This window comes from Tursiops truncatus, chromosome 10 (genome assembly GCF_011762595.2).
Source record: "Tursiops truncatus isolate mTurTru1 chromosome 10, mTurTru1.mat.Y, whole genome shotgun sequence".
Taxonomy (NCBI): Eukaryota; Metazoa; Chordata; class Mammalia; order Artiodactyla; family Delphinidae; genus Tursiops; species Tursiops truncatus.
Genome location: NC_047043.1, coordinates 98,135,670 through 98,148,121, shown reverse-complemented (window position 1 = coordinate 98,148,121; position 12,452 = coordinate 98,135,670). Strand labels below are relative to the sequence as shown.

At 47.9% G+C, this 12,452-nt stretch overlaps 1 pseudogene; it reads right to left on the bottom strand.

Moving 5' to 3' along the window:
• Positions 1-10,761: 10,761 nt before the first annotated feature.
• LOC101326637 (ferritin light chain pseudogene) lies at positions 10,762-12,222 on the bottom strand (annotated as a pseudogene).
• Between the last annotated feature and the right edge of the window lie 230 nt (positions 12,223-12,452).

Below are 12,452 nucleotides of genomic sequence, written 5' to 3'. Positions count from 1 at the left end.
CCATGGAGCACTGGGAACGAACATCCGATGCCAGGTGGGAACATTTATTTGTTCAATCACTTCAGAAAATCGTTTGGCATTATCTAGTAAAGTCAGAGATACACATTCTGTTGCTGGGCAATTTCACTCTGAGACAGCAGCATTGTTCAAAATAGTCCCAAACTAGAAACAGCCCAACGTCCATCAACAGGAGAATAAACTGTAGCACAGTCACATACCGGAAAGTTACCCAGCAATGAGAATGAATGCACTCCACCTGTACACAACAACACAGATGGAACTTATAATATTGAGTAAAACCATGCGGTTTTATTTATATAAAGTCCGCAGACAAACCCAGAGCTATATTGTTTAGGGCACATGTACAGGTAATCAAACCATGAAGGAAAGCGAAAAAGGGATTCCCGAAGCATTGGGAGAGGTTTATCTGTAGAGAGAGGAGTGTGATGGGGGAAGGGTGTTTGACTGTGTCCCAGGTGCTGGCAATGCTGTTTCTTTACCTAGGTGGTGGCTACCCGGGGTTTACTTTATAACTATTTTTCAAGCTGTGAGTATATCTTGGATACTTTTCTGCATATTATATTGCACAATAAAAATGACTGAAATCAAGTATTAAAAACAAAAAATCTTTGTTCTTCGCTCAACTGAAAGTGCTATTACAGGGCATGGACGCAAGAGGGGGCTCTAACTGGTGAGCCGCGGGAAAGCGAGGTTTCCTGGCAACGGAGAAAGACATTGAGCAGGTCGATTCTTGAGATTGGGTCAGCAGTGTGTTCTGGCTCCTGTACCTGCCAGGTGGGCCCGAGGTCCGCTTCTGGCACATGAAACGTCTCTGTTGGTTCTGAGAGCGTCCTTGACCTTTCCTGATGAGAAGGGCTCTTCTTCCAAAGGCAAGGGAGGGTCGGCAGAGCCCAGGAGGCTGCGCCCTCGCATCGCGGAGCTCTTTGCCTGATAGAGTCAGGTAGTGATATCCGAGGGCCTGGACTGAGGGACCTTCTCCAGAAAACTCCAAACACGTCGTAGTGTTTCTAAGAAAAGAAAAGAAAAGAAAAGGGGAGGGGAGGGGAGGGGAGGAAAGAAAGGAAAGAAAAGAAAAGAAAAAAAACAGAACAAATACCAAACTGAAAAAATTAAGAAGGGGCTTTGCCCACAGCATTCGAAGGCACCACATCACAAAAAAAGACGGCTTTTCAAGACTTGGGCTGTGATTGGAGGTTTTCTGGATTGTTGACAAAACAGAAAGTTGTTGGTTGTTGGTTTTTTTTTTTTCCAGAACGTTTTAAAATAAATTAGTAGATAGGTACATTTGAAGCTAAGTGGGGGTGGGTGATAGTAACACCTACACACAGAATACATTGTTAATAAGAGCTTTCCCATACTTTGTCTCACTTGATTTCACAGTCACTCTGGTATCACTCCATTTTGTAGATGAAGAAACTGGAGCCCAAAGATGTTAAATGGTGAGAAGTCCAGAACTTTCCTCCCAACCCAGTTTACAAAAGAATAAATATTTACTAGTTTATTTTTCAAGGGGAGAGGCTGTTAATTGTCTCTAATAATGTAATTAAAATTAAAACAGCAGGAAGGTAACTTATTTTCTCCATTAAATTAGCAAAACTATTTTAAATCATAATCCCTCACCCTGGGGAGGCTGTTTGGAAACTGGCAGTCTTTCTAATACTTAGTTGCAGTGGAAACCAGTGGCCACTCTTTGGAAGAGCAGCCTGGCAACACCTAGCAGGAGCCATAAAAATGTTTCTGCCCTTCGATCCAGCAGCCCGCCTTCTGAGAACCTATCTGAATAACATAATTTGAAATTTGGGAAAAAGTGTATGTGCAAATATTGGTGGCAGCATTATTTATGATGGCAAAAAATTGAAAACACAGGGGAAGAGTTAGGTGGCCAAGAGAACAATCATAATTAACACTAGTGCCTCCATTTTTTAAATGATTTTTTTTTTTTTTTTTTTTTTTTTTTGGTACGCGGGCCTCTCACTGTTGTGGCCTCTCCTGTTGCGGAGCACAGGCTCCGGACACGCAGGCTCAGCGGCCATGGCTCACGGCTCCAGCCGCTCCGCGGCATGTGGGATCTTCCCGGACCGGGGCATGAACCCGTGTCCCCTGCATCGGCAGGCGGACTCCCAACCACTGCGCCACCAGGGAAGCCCAGCATATATTCATTGAATGCTATTTTATGCCAGGTATTTTAGGGACTCAAAGATGAACAAGACACAGCAATCCTATGAGCTAGAGACTATTACTATTCCCATTGTATAGATGAGGAAACTGAGACCCATGAGATGACTCGCCTATGAAGACACAGAGGGTAGTCATACCTTGGGGCTGCTTCATCATTTGCACAAAAGAGTCACTGTCGGCTCTAGGCAGCCTCATGCTTCATTGTTCCTCATGGAAGGGAATATTTTAATTTGGGGTGGCAACTCTTTTTCTTTTTCTTTTTTTTTTCTTTCCATCATGCCCTGGAAAAATCAAATGAGGAAACATCCTGGCATACAGCTTAGGAAATATAGCCCATCCAAAAGCTGCCAGGAATAAAAGCTAACAAAACTTTCTCAACTGAGTTTGATTTTCTACTCTTAAGAAATTAGGTAGAATTTGCCCCCTCTGATTCCAAAATTAGATTTGTTAGGAAAACTAACAAAAAGCATGATGGATGTGTTTGGACATGTAGCAATTCAGTGAGATCTTGTTTTTCAGTTTCCTAAATGAATTCTATTTACAGCTGTTGATTGGGGGTAGCTTAGTGGTTAAGTGCAAATGCTTTGGTTTGACAAAGCAGGAAGTTTTATAATAAGTAAACTATTTTTTTTTTAACTCTTTAAGCTTCAGTTTCCTCATCTGCCGAATGGGTCTAAGAATACTTTCTTCAGAGATCTCTATGTAAGAGCCAAAGGATTCAGGGGTAGTGGTCACCATCTGTCCCCCCTTTTAATTCACGAATCTGACCCAGGCAAAAACCAGGTGGTTCCTGGAGGCTGACACTGAACTACTGCAAACCCAAGCACATAGTAGCCCCAACTGCAGTTGCTGTGTTGGATGTGGTAGCCTTGCTAAACATTAACATAGCTCCAAGTTCATGGTATCCAACCATTGATCTGGCTTATACATTCTTTTACATCCCTAACAGGAAAAAGGACCAGAAACTGCTCACTTTTATGTGGGGCAGACAACAGTACACATTTACTATCCAGCTCAGCCTATGTTAACTCTCCTGCCCTCTGTCCTAATACAGTCAGAAGGGACTGGACCATCTGGACATTCTGCAAAACAGCACATTGTTCCATGCTGTTGGTGAAATACTGTGAAGAGGACTCGAAGAACAAGACATGGTTCCAGAGGGTAGTAGGTAAACCATACAAGAATTCAACACTCTAGAAGATGGTTAGTTAACACTTCTAAGTTTCAGGGGCTCATCACATCAATAGTTTGGGGGGTTCAGTGGTCTGGAGCATGCTGGGATAACCTCTCCAAAGTAAAGGACATCTGATTGCATCTTGTACCTCCCACCGTCCAGAAGGAAGCACAGCGTGCTGGTAGACCTCTGCAGGCTGGGGTCGGCATACCTGATACTTGGGAATTGTATTTTTTTAATTTTATTTATTTTTGTCTGCATTGGGTCTTCGTTGCAGTGCGCGGGCTTCTCATTGCCGTGGCTTCTCTTGTTGCAGACCACAGGCTCTAGGTGCGTGGGTTCAGTAGTTGTGGCACACAGGCCTAGTAGTTCCACAGCATGTGGGATCTTCCCAGACCAGGGATCGAACCCGCATCCCCTGCATCGGCAGGTGGATTCTTAACCACTGCACCACCAGGGAAGTCCTGATAACTTGGAAATTTTGATCCAACCTATTTTCTGAGTGATGTGGAAGGCTGCCATCTCTGAGCAGGTCCCGGGCAGAAAAGAGCTCTGCAGAAGAGCCAGGCTGTCCTGCAAGCAGTTCTGCCTCTTGGGCCATAGAACCTGGGAGAACCTATAGTATTAGAGGGAAAAGGTGCCACATTTTTATGACAAGCCCTGCTGGGAATATCACAACCCAGATCCCTAGAGTTCTGGAGAAAGGCCATTCACTCTGCAGCAGAGAATTATCACTATTTGAGAAAGTCCTCCTGGGGTGGGCCCTGGCAGAGACGGTGCACCTGACCATGGAACATGAAGTGACCCTGCAGCCCAAACAGCCCCTCACAAGCTGGGATCTGTCGGACCTACCATGTCATGAGGTCAGGTGGGCATGACAACAATCCAAAGTCAGATGGCACGTCCCGGATGGGGCACAAGTAGGGCAGAGGGTACAAGTAAGCTGCCCAGGCAGATGGCCGAGACCCCCATGTCACCCACCAGCACTGCGCGAACACATCCCCTTCATCTCACACCTGTGGCTGCATGGGACCCCCCATGGCCACCTGATAAGGAGGGAAAGGGCCGAGCTTGATCCACAGATGGATCTGTTTGGTATGTGGGTAGAAGCTGAAAATAGAGGGTGGCCACACTGCAGCCTCATTCCGAAGTGACCCTGAAGGACAACAAATAAGGTGGAATCTTCCCAATGGGCAGGGCTTTGGGCAGTGTATGTGGGCATCCACTCTGTGGACAAGAGAAGTGGTCTGAGGTAAGAATAAATACAGACCTCATGGGCAATGGGGAAAGAAGGTAGGATAAATATTAGAAGACTGGGGACAAAGAGGCCTGGGAAGGAGGGATGTGTGTGAACCCACAGGGATGGACACAAAGTGTGAAGGTCTTTGCACCACATGTTGGTGTCCATGGAAAGCATTCATCATTGAAGAGGTACTAATCAACCAAGCAGAAAGAGTGATTCAGCTAGGTCAGCAGTCAGCTTCTGTCACTGGTCACCCCAGTTTGGGCACAATAGCCGCATGAATGGAGGTTACGTGGCAGGGGTAGAAGCTCTGCATTCACTAAGAATGATCTGGCTACTGCCACTTCTGAACGTCCACTTTCCCAGCAACAAGGATTAACATGGAGCTGCCAACATGGTACCACCCTTCAAGGAACCCACCAGCCACTTGGTAGCATGTTGATTACATTGGACGTCTTCTACCAAGAAGCAATTTGTCTTGGGTGGGACTGACACATATTTTGGGTATGAGGTTACCTTTCCTGGTTACACGTTCTCGGCCAATCTAAAGATTTGCAGAGTGTTTGATCCACTGCCATTTGGTCTCAGAAAACATCACCTTGGACCGAGGGACTCACTTTACAGCAAAGAAGGTGCAGCAGTAGACGTATGACCATGGGACCCACTGGACTTATCACACACCACATTGCCCAGGAACTGCTGATTTGGGGGAGGCTTTGGACTTATGAGGAATTTGGGGCTAAAACGTACATCCAAGCCAGTCAAACTGGGCCCCCAAAAGATAACAGGTTTTGGGTCTGTCCCCAACCCAGAAGTATTATCTCATTTCTACCCCACAGACATGTAAGAAGGAGGTACTTTAGTTCTTAATACTCTCTGACTTGAATCCTTTCTCTCTTCCACACATGCAATAAATTCTTCCTGAAAGCTAATGTACCACCAGGCTCCCTTGAGGACCACTGGCCAAATGCTGCTTCCCACAGACCTCCCTGGCCTGCCTGGAGGCTTTCTTGGTCAATACCTGGCAAGACTTCCAGCCCTGTTGGGCCAAAGGCTCTGTCATTCCTTCCCCTTGCAAACATCTGAGCAGACCAAGATGCTAGCTTTCTAGAGTCACAGGCAAGACACCCTGGTAGGAGGTAGGCTCACATTCAATTTCTCTTCTTCTCCCAGGAGGATTTTAGCTCTTTCCAATCCAGCCGTCTCTAGAAAACTCTATTCTGTGCCCCAAAGGCATGATCAGCGGAATGCTGAGGAATGATAAGGTTGCTCTCAGTAACAACCACTCTCCTCTTGTCTCCTAACTGGATCTGGCTTTCCCGAGAGGTGGTGATGATGTTATTTTGGAGGCGCCGGCTGCACTCAGGCCGCCTTAGAGTGTGCTGTGTGGCCCCTGGCCTCTGGCTGAACTGACTTGTCTTCTGTGAAGACCATGTTCTCACAGGCAATAGGGGTGAGGGAAGCAGTCAGGAACCTGAAAACCTGCCCTTCCCCTTCATAATCCCGTCCCCACTCCCCCACCCTGTTCTGTGGATGCTGTTGTGAAGTTTGTATATTAAAGAATTGTTGGGCTTCCCTGGTGGCGCAGTGGTTAAGAATCCACCTGCCAATGTAGGGGACACAGGTTCGAGCCCTGGTCTGGGAAAATCCCACTAAACCGTGGAGCAACTAAGCCCATGCGCCACAACTACTGAAGCCCGCGGGCCTAGAGCCCGTGCTCCCCAACAAGAGAAGCCACCGCAATGAGAAGGCCGCGCACCACAATGAAGAGTGGCCCCCACTCACTGCAGCTAGAGAAAGCCCGCGCGCAGAAACAAAGACCCAACGCAGCCAAAAATAAATAAATAAATTTATTTTAAAAAAAGAATTATATTAAAAATGTTTGATAGGGCTTCCCTGGTGGCGCAGTGGTTGAGAGTCCGCCTGCCGATGCAGGGGACATGGGTTCGTGCCCCAGTCCAGGAAGATCCCACGTGCCGCGAAGCGGCTGGGCCCGTGAGCCATGGCCGCTGAGCCTGCGCATCCGGAGCCTGTGCTCCACCATGGGAGAGGCCACAACAGTGAGAGGGCTGCGTACCGCAGGAAAAAAAAAAATGTTTGATAGGTCTAAAAAGGAAACACTTTAGCTAGAAAAAAGAGATGCAACTGAGGCACCAACTTGTGAAAAGATACTCTGTGTGGATGGAGCATCCTCTTCCACAATTCACCTTAAATCAAAACCGTGATTGGGTGCTGCCTACAGTACATAGAAGAAGCAGACCTGGGGATCAGCAGGTGGAAGTAAGAGTTACTCCTTTCCTCGTACTCCGAATGAGCCACTGGGAGAATGTGGGCTTCCCATCCTCACAGCTCTAGGCTCTGTAGGCCTTGAGGTCTGGGTTCCCAGCAGGGGGATGCTCCCACCAGGATACACAAGAATCCCACTAAACTTTCAGCTATAGCGGCTACCTGATTGCTTCAGGCTCCTTGTGCCAAGAGACCAGCAAGCAAGAAGAGGAGTCACCCTCCTGGCGGGTGAATTGACTGTGACATCAGCAGGAGACAGGGCTGCTGTTACACACCAGGACAGAGACAAATACATTTGACACTCCAGGTGACCCTCTTGAGTGTTTCTTGGTTCTTCTTTGACCGATTTTGATGGTAAATAGACAGATGCAGCAGCCATAACTAAGATGCGCATGGTGACCAGGGTCACTCAGACGTCTCAGGGATGAAGGTCTGGGCTGTCTGGCCAGGTACGCCACCTTGAGCAGCAGAGGAGCCAGCTGATGGTTAGGGGGTCTAGAATAGATAGTAAGGAGGGAGATAACGACTATACCAGCTGGAGTGTGAGAGCTGTAGCTAATTCCACTAAGTGTAAGTTTCCCCAGAAAAAGAGATGCATCAGAATCCTGGAGATGTTCTCAGATGGTGTTAACTTATGAAGCAGGAGATCCAGATGGTATGGAACTGTAGTGAATGCTGTGGTGTGCATCCTGATCTCCCGCGGGACCGAGGCACCAGCCATCAGGAGTCTTGCCTTTTAACGGATGGGACCGTCGTGTTTTTTTTTTTAATTAAAAAAATATTTATTTATTTGTTTGTTTGTTTTGGCTGCTCTGGGTCTTAGTTGCGGCACATGGGATCTTCACTGCAGCATGCGGGCTCTTAGTTGCGGCATGTGGGATCTAGTTCCCCAACCAGGGATAGAACCTGGGCCCTCTGCATTGGGAGTTCGGAGTCTTATGAATGGGGCTGCCTTGTCTACATTTAGGACCCCTGCTTGGGGGCAGCCCCAGCCAATGAGTAGCCTAATCAGGGGTACAAGGGCCTGACCCCCCACCATCAACTCAAGACAGTTCTGAAGGTCTAGCCCACTCCCTTGCAGGTGGTGTTCCTGAGAGCGCTCTCCAGTAAATCTCCTGTGTGCAAACCTTCTCCTCAGACTCTGTGTCCCAGGGAACCTGGCCCAACACACTGTGCACATCCTCAACCACACTAGTTAGTATCAAACTGTCGCCAAGATGGTTGTACCAACTTACATTCCTACCAACAACGCCTGAGAGTTCCATTTGCTCAACATCCTTGCCAGATCCTGGTATTGTTAGGCTTTTTATTTATAGCCAGTCTGGTGGGTGTGAAATGGAATTTCATTGTGGTTTGAATTTACATTTCCCTGATGACTAAGGAGGTTGAGCACCTTTTCATCGGTTTACCGGCAATTTGGATTTTCACTTTTTGGGAACAGCCCCAGCTCCTTTGCCAGTTCTGGTTTCACAGACCCCCTCATTTAGTGCTACCTACTAAGGGAGGGAGTGCAGGACTAAGCCCAAGGCGGACTTAAATGGCTTTCCTGAAGGCCACAATCTCAATGGATCCTTCATCCTCCTCTGACTTGCCATCTGAGCGGTGTGAGATTCGGTGGACCATTCCCTCCTCCCATCACCTTCTGCTCTTGGCTTCCCTGACAGTGAACAAACCTAGCGTTCTCTGCCTCTCTGGCTGCCCGCTCTCTGTCCCCTCTGCAGGCTCGACCTCCTGCAAAGGCTTAACTATGAATTGTTGGGTTCCTCAGGGAGTAGTCCTTGGCCCTGTTTTCATCTTACTCTGACCTCCTCTCTCTTTTCCAAATCCCCTCTCCACCCTTCTCCACTCTGCTCTCTGTTTTTGGTTTTTTTTTGGCCGCGCCATGAGGCATGTGGGATCTTAGTTCCCCAACCAGGGATCAAACCTGCACCCCCTGCATTGTAAGTGCGGCGTCTTAACCTCTGAACTGCTGGGAAGTCCCCTCCACTTGGGTCTCTGCCTCAGGAAGCCGATTATATGGATACCTTGAGTGGGCTTGCTTGTTCTTTAATTTTGGATTGGGTTTTAGTTATTGCTGCATAACAAATTACGTCACAATTTAGAGGCTTAAAAAAGCCACCATTTTATTATCTCTCATGATTCTGTGGGTTGACTGGGATCATCTGGGGTCAGTTCTGCTCCACGTGACGTCACATAGGGGTAGTCCACTGGGGACTCAACTGGAACACCCAAGATGGTACTCTCACGTCTAGCAGCTTGGTGGGAATGGCTAGAAGTCTGGCCTCAGCAGGACTGGGAAGCCTGAAACTCTGTCTCTTTCCAAGGCATTTCAGGGCCTCCCCATCTCCCTAAGGCCTTTCCCTCCCACAGTCCTTCTGGTACAAGGGAGCCAGACTTCTTATATAGCAGCTCAGGGTTCCTCAAACTGCAAAAGCTGAAACTGCCAGGTTCCCTTAATTCATGGGTCCCTAGTTGGCACTGCATCACTCTGCTGCCTCTGTTGGTTAAATAGGTCACTGGACCAGGCCAAATATAGCATGGGAAGGGACTGCACAAAGGCATGAACACCGGGCCGCAGGATTCCTTTGGGACGGTCTTTGGAGACTAGCCACTACAGTCTCCTCTCTCGTCCTCAAGCTCCCTCTCTTGTGCAGAATGAATGTTTTCCCCCACTTTCCGTAACCCCAAACTCTCATCCTATTTCAGCCTCAAGGGCAGGCCAGAAGTCTGGTTTCTCATCCAATTGTTGATGAGGCACTTGGGCAAGGCTCCTCTTGACCTGAAGACCTGTGGACCAGAGAGAAGTTATCTGCCCTCGCGTACCCAGCATATTAAAATGAGACAGAAACTGCAGCACCACAACGTACACTCCCATCCAGAAGGGAAGACAGAGCAGTCACAGGTCCATCACAATTCTGCAATTCTTCTGGGTACAATTCTCCATGCTCCAGGGCTAGGGAATGCATGTTGATTGGGGCCCAGGTCTGCTCCCTGGGAATGGTTCTATTTGGCTCTTGGCCTCTGAGTCATCCTTGTTTTACTTAAGAAATGGTTCATGTTTGCCTGATTCCTGTCCTTAGGCAGTTGAGAGTCACAGAGGCTACATTTTGTTTTATAATGTTTCTGTTCCTTTCTTAAAAAAAATTTTTTTTTTTACCTTTTGACACACTTCACCCATAAAAGTACATATAATGTGTGTATATATGTATATGTACCTTATATGTTTATTTTTTAAATAAATTTATTTATTTATTTTTGGCTGTGTTGGTTTTTTTTGTTGCTGAGTGGGGGATGATCTTCATTGCAGTGCGAGGGCTTCTTATTGCGCTGGCTTGTCTTAGCTGTGGAGCACAGGCTCTAGGCGCGCAGGCTTCAGTAGTAGTTGTGGCTCGCGGGCTCTAGAGCACAGTCTCAGTAGTTGTGGCGCACGGGCTTAGTCGCTCCGCCGCATATAGCGATCTTCCCTGACCAGGGCTCGAACCCGTGTTCCCTGCAATGGCAGGCGGATTCTTAACCACTGCGCCACCAGGGACGTCCCTGTATTTTTATTTTACATATACGCACACATACAATTGGCCCTCCATGTGCACGTGTTCTGCATCTGCAGATTCAACCATCCACAAACCGAAAATATTTGGAAAAAAAATTCCAGGAAGTTCCAAAAAGCAAAACTTGAATTTGCTGCACTCCCACCATTTTTTTTTTTTCCCCTGCAAAAAGCTTTATCGTTTCCATTTGCTCTGCGGTGTGGGAGAGGGCTCCAGGCTGGTTAAAAAGCTGCCTAGTGGCGGCAGGCAGAAGCCCTGGCACCAGGGGGTTGTCAGAGGGGTCGTCAAAGTCCGCTGGGCTCCAGAGGCTTCTAGCCGTAGTGGAGGGTGATCCTTTCAAAGAGATACTCGTCCAGCCCAACCTGGGAGCCGGCCAGCCTGCGGAGGTTAGTCAGGTGGTCGCCCTTCTTCCTGATGAGTTTCACCTCCTCATCCAGGAAGTGGCTCTCCAGGAACTCACAGAGATGGGGGGGCAGAACTCAGAGAAGGCAGATCCAAGAGGGCTCGGTTCAGCTTCTTCTCCAGGACTGTGGCGACTTCCACAGTGTTCAGGTTTTACCCCACTCATCTTGGGACGGCTTCTGTGTGTCCTGGAAGCGTGTGCGGCAGCCACGCCGGTTTTGCATCTGCAAGAGACCCTCTGCAGCCTCGCGTTTCTCCCGCACCAACTTGCCCAAGAAGTGGTCCACGCCCTCCAGAGCCACGTGGTCTCGGTGGAAATAGAAGCCCCGAGAGAGCTGGGTGTGGGAGGCGCGCAGGCGCGTGTTGACCGGGTGGTTGATTGCGGCCTCCACCGCAGAGAAATAATCCTGAGGAATGTGGGAGCTCCGCTGATCCTCAATACGGAGAGAAACTCCGAATATGGTGTTGGTTGGTCCCTGAAGCCGAGGCTGGCTGAGAGGTTGGTGCCTAAGGTTGTGGCTGGGAAAAAAGTTGGAGGGTGGTTGGAGGCTGGAAGAAGGGGTGTCCCTGGTGGTGTTCTGTCCAAACACTCTAGAAGCTAGAGACAGATTCTCGGGACAGCCGGTGCACTGGCCCTCCAACAAGCATTTACACAGCATTTACGTTGTATTTACAACTACTTATATAGCATTTACATTTTATTAGGTATCATAAGTCATCCAGAGAGGATTTAAAGTATACGGGAGGATGTGCCCAGGTTATATACAAATAGTAGGCCATCGCATATATAAGGGACTTGAGTATCTGTGGATTTTGGTATCCACGGGGGTCCTAGAATGAATCCCCCATGGATACTTAGGTACAACTGTATAGGTATAATGTCTCTGTTCCTCTCAGTCCAAATTAGTAAAATGAAAGCTTTTGTGCATTTCCTGTGTATCAAATGACCTACTCCATTAGACAAAAGCCACACTTACCATTTCTTTCTGAAACAGACACTTTGGGCCACATGCAAGCGCTAAGGGATGCGCCTTCAGAGGTTCTTAGAAGCCTGTTGTCCAGCTGAGAGGCTCTACCTGCGCCGTACCCTGAAATGCATCTGAGTTCTCAAGAAAGTCTGTTGTATCTGCACCCTTCATCTGATCTTGACCCGGAGGCCACATTGCACGGGAAGCACCCTGTATTTGATCTTTGCCACCAGGTTCCTTCCCTCCCCCAGGTTCTTATTTCCTTTGAGACTCTTTATTGGGCTATAGATGTTGGGAATGAGAAACGGTCTCACTTTCCAACCTAACAAGCTTGAGGCGAGGAGCGTTTCCTACAGATTCCTCTGTGATACGGAACAGCTCTTTCTTTAGCTCATCCTCCATCCGTCCCTCAGCTAAAATGAACCAGTTGATTCTTTCAGCATTCTGCCTTGAAATCTCCTCAGCCAAAACAACAAGGCTATGAACTGTACTTTCTGTTTTCCACGATATTACAGGGAACAGTTTTATTACATTTTTCTGTCAGTACGTAAGTCGCGTCCCCTTTGGTCAGGCTCCCGTAACAATTTCTCACATTCTTCCACATTCCAATAACAATCTCTTCAAGGCCCCCT